The sequence below is a fragment of the Oncorhynchus nerka genome, linkage group LG16, assembly GCF_034236695.1.
Source record: "Oncorhynchus nerka isolate Pitt River linkage group LG16, Oner_Uvic_2.0, whole genome shotgun sequence".
In the NCBI taxonomy this organism is placed as follows: Eukaryota; Metazoa; Chordata; class Actinopteri; order Salmoniformes; family Salmonidae; genus Oncorhynchus; species Oncorhynchus nerka.
This window is the reverse complement of record NC_088411.1, coordinates 35564151-35568617: the sequence shown is the minus strand read 5'-3', so window position 1 is coordinate 35568617 and position 4467 is coordinate 35564151. Positions and strand designations below refer to the sequence as shown.

The 4467-nt window shown below is 42.4% G+C and overlaps 1 protein-coding gene across 1 annotated transcript in view; it reads right to left on the bottom strand.

Annotated features, from left to right (window-relative positions):
- Positions 1–4231: 4231 nt before the first annotated feature.
- The window catches only part of LOC115119223 (transmembrane protein 100-like), a 1266-nt gene continuing 1030 nt past the window's right edge, over positions 4232–4467 (bottom strand). The window contains exon 2 of the mRNA XM_029647978.2: positions 4232–4467. This exon is cut by the window's right edge and continues 555 nt beyond it. The gene's annotated coding sequence lies outside the window, so the exon portion shown is untranslated.

Below are 4467 nucleotides of genomic sequence, written 5' to 3'. Positions count from 1 at the left end.
CTCTTTCTCTCTTTCCTTCTTTCTTTCTTTCTGTCTTTCTTCCTCTCGGAGGACCTGAGCACTAGGACCATGCCTCAGGACTACCTGGCATGATGACTCCTTGCTGTCCCCAGTCCACCTGGCCGTGCTGCAGCTCCAGTTTCAACTGTTCTGCCTGCGGCTATGGAACCCTGACCTGTTTACCTGCATTGCTTGCTGTTTGGGGTTTTAGGCTGGCTAGTTAAATAAAATGTAAAATTAAAAATTAAATTAAATAAAAATTGTCATGGTTGCTCAGATCCTCAAAAGGTTATATAGCTGCACCATCAAGAGCATCCTGACGGGTTGCATCACTGCCTGGTATGGCAACTGCTCGTCTTCCGACCGCAGGGCACTACAAAGGTAGTGCGTTCGGCCCATTACATCACCGGGGCCAAGCTTCCTGCCATCCAGGACCTTTATACCAGGCGGTGTCAGAGGAAGGCCCTAAAAATTGTCAAAGACACCAGCCACCCTAGTCATAGACTGTTCTCTCTGCTACCGCACTGCAAGCGGTACCGGAGCGCCAAGTCTAGGTCCGAGAGGCTTCTTAATAACAGCTTCTACCCCCAAGCCATAAGACTCCTGAACAGCTATTCAAATGGCTACTCAGACTATTTGCATTGAGAGTGATTACAGAGAGAGAGAGAGAGAGAGAGAGAGAGATCAAAATGTATTTGGTGCAACACTGTGTGGAAGCCTACCACTGAGGTAGCAGAGGAGGCTGGTGGGAGGAGTCAAACATTTGGTTTCCATTTGTTTGATGTGTTTGATGCCATTCCATTGATTCCATTCCAGCCATTACAATGAGCTTGTCCTCCTATAGCTCCTCCCACCAGCCTCCTCTGCGAGGGAGATTACTACATTTATATCCCCCTCTCTTTCTGCAGCTGGAGTTATTTTAGGCCCTATGTACAGAGGACCCTTATATAAGTGGATTGGTTGGCTTTCTAGGCCTCCTGACATATTCTGACTGACTGCCATTTTCTTCAATTTTATTGACATAAATTATTATTATTTACACGGGTGTAATTTCCCATTAAAATATTGCATTTAATTCAGAGTGTATTTACAGCAGGTGAACAATAAGGTGAAGGTGAATTCCAGTGTGTCAGTGGGTCTGGTGTAAATCTGGTGTCCTTCTTTCTTCAAAGGGGCTGAGACGGTTTGATTTGTAGTTCAAGGATTTATGTAACGGCTCAGAAACTATGTCACACACACACACACACACACACACACACACACACACACACACACACACACACACACACACACACACACACACACACACACACACACACACACACACACACACACACAGGCTTGCAAAGGTATTCACCCCCTTGGCATTTTTTGTTGCCTTACAACATTGAATTAAAATAGATTTTGGGGGGATTGTATCATTTGATTTACACAACATAGCTACCACTTTGAATATGCAAAATATTAAGAACAGAAAACCAAAAGAACAAAAAAACTCAAAACTTCAGCGTGCATAACTTTTCACCCCCCCAAAACTTTGTAGAGCCACCTTTTGCAGCAATTACAGCTGCAAGTCTGTTGGGGTATGTCTCTATAAGCTTGGCACATCCATTTAGCCACTGGGATTTTTGCACCTTCTTCAAGGCAAAAACTGCTCTAGCTCCTTCAAGTTGGATGGGTTCTGCTGGTGTACAGTAATATTTAAGTCATACCACAGATTTTCAATTGGATTGAGGTCTGGGCTTTGACTAGGCCATTCCAAGACATTTAAATGTTTCCCCTTAAACCACCCAAGTGTTGCTTTATCAGTATGCTTAGGGTCATTGTCCTGCTGGAAGGTGAACCTCCACCCCAGTTTTAAATCTCTGGAAGACTGAAACAGGTTTACCTCAAGAATCTCCCTGTATTTAGTGCCATCCATCATTGCTTCAATTCTGACCAGTTTCCCAGTCCCTGCCGATGAAAAACATGGTGTTCTCGAGGTTCTCGAGGTGATGAGAGGTGTTGCTGACTCCAGACAACGTGGTCCTATAGACAGATACCCTAATCTCCGCTGTGGAGCTTTGCATCTCCTTCAGGATTATCTTTGGTCTCTTTGTTGCCGCTCTGGTTAATGCCTCCTTGCCTGGTCTGTGAGTTTTGGTGGGCGGCCCTCTCTTGGCAGGTTTGCTATGGTGCCATATTCTTTCTATTTTTTAAATAATGGATTTAATAGTGCTCCGTGGGATGTTCAAAGTTTCTGATATTTTTTTATAGCCCAACCCTGATCTGTACATCTCCACAACTTTGTCCCTGACCTGTTTGGAGAGCTCCTTGGTCTTCATAGTGTCGCTTGCTTGGTGATGCCCCTTGCTTAGTGGTGTTGCAGACTCTGGGGCCTTTCAGAACAGGTGCATATATACTGAGATCATGTGACAGATCATGTGACACTTAGATTGCACACAGGTGGACTTTATTTAACTAATTATGTGACTTCTGAAGGTAATTGGTTGCACCAGATCTTATTTAGGGGCTTCATAGCAAAGGGGTGAATACATATGCACGCACCACTTTTCCGTTTTTTATTTTTGAGAATAAAAGGTTTTTTTTTCACCTCACCAATTTCGACTAATTTCTGTACGTCCATTGCATGAAATCCAAATAAAAATCCATTTAAATTACAGGTTTTAATTCAACAAAATATGAAAACACCAAGACTACACACAGAGATAATAGCCACATCTCCTTTTGGCCCTGGCACTGTGTCACTGACTGGCTGGACAGGCTGAAGTGAACCCATTACAGAGACATTTTGAATGTTGAAATAAAGGCACTGAAAGAAAAGCAGAGGCCATGCCAACACTCTGACTGACAGCTTGCTGCTAATAATGTTTCCCAATTGGGGAAAGTAAGGTGGTGCCACAAATTAAACCCTATTCACTAATTAGTGCACTACTTTAAAAAGTAGGGCACTACTGTATACAGAAAATAGGGTGCCATTTTGGATGCACCCTAAATCTACCCAACAGAAGGAGATCGATACAGAATGGTAATGAAGAGACTGCAAGGAAACGGACGGATTACTATATCAAATTCACTTATATCTCTCTAGTTGAATCATTTAAACAGGAAATCTCAAATAGAAAATAAGTACAAATAAACATTTCCCAATAAACTATACTGTACACAATCTGTACACAATATATAGATATATAGTTACATACATTCATTTTAAGACGTACATTAATTCAAAACGTGGCAATGTAAGACACCATACCTAGTGATCTGACCTGCGACAAATACATTATGTCAAATACATTATGTCAAATACATTATGTCAAATACCTATAAATATTACAAAGTATTTGAGGATGACTTGGTTTAGCTTGGCGTTTACACTTCTGGGACCATTCCATTTGTTCAATTGAGTCGGGCTAAAGTAAATCAACCGCGGCTCGCATATTTGAAAGTATTTGACCCAGGTTGGGCATGCAATTTATGATATGAACTTATTTATCAGTCCAAAAACCTCTGCATATCTAAGAGCGCACCAAACATAAACATAATACCAAACATAAATGTAATATCAACCATAAAGATGACAAGTTTACAGCAGTCTTGTCGCAGGGTGATGTCATTATGTGAAACCTTCAACCATGAATTTAAACCAGTTAGAGGTGCACGTACACAAATCAATTCATCACAATGTATTACTGACGCAGCAATAATTAAACCAGTGGAGTAAAGTAAACATCTCAACCCATTCTATGAATGTAAAGCGTGAACACAAAGGCTTGCGTCCAAAATGGCGTCCTATTCCCTACACTGTGCACAATGTAAGGAATAGGGAATACACTATGTAGGGAATAGGATGCCATTTTTACACACGCTGATATCAGAATTCTGATGAGACATCACACTGCTACAGTTGGTTGGCAGGATCTACAGTTAACTGTTGGCAGAACTCTCTAAACTTGAAACTGTGAAAACACCTCCCTCCCTCACCCCTCCCTCCTCCTTCCCTCACTCCCACAGAAGAATCCTCCTCAGAGAGAGAGGAAAAAGTAAAGGAGAAGAATGAGGTTCAATTTCCAAGGTTGAATGGTTTGGACCTTTCAGATGTTCAACTCAGCACGTTTCCATCCATCCATCCATGTGTATCTATGTCTGTCCCATCCATCCTTTTATGTCTCTCTCTTTCTCCCTCCCTCCCACCCTCCCTCCTCAGAGGAACATAGTAATCATCCTCAGAGACACGGGGATTGGAAAAACAGAGAGAGGAAAAAGTGGAGGAGATGGAGGTTAGGATTCCAAACAAGGAAGAGGAACTCTCGACCCTTTCCACCACTTCTCCAGTTCAGTGAGATCTAGTGTCTCGCTCCGAGAGTTAAGCACGTGCCAGGTTGATCGGTTTGGACCTTTCAGATGTTCAACTCATCCATCCATCTATTTGTGTCTATGTCTCTGTACCATCAATCCCCCCTTCTT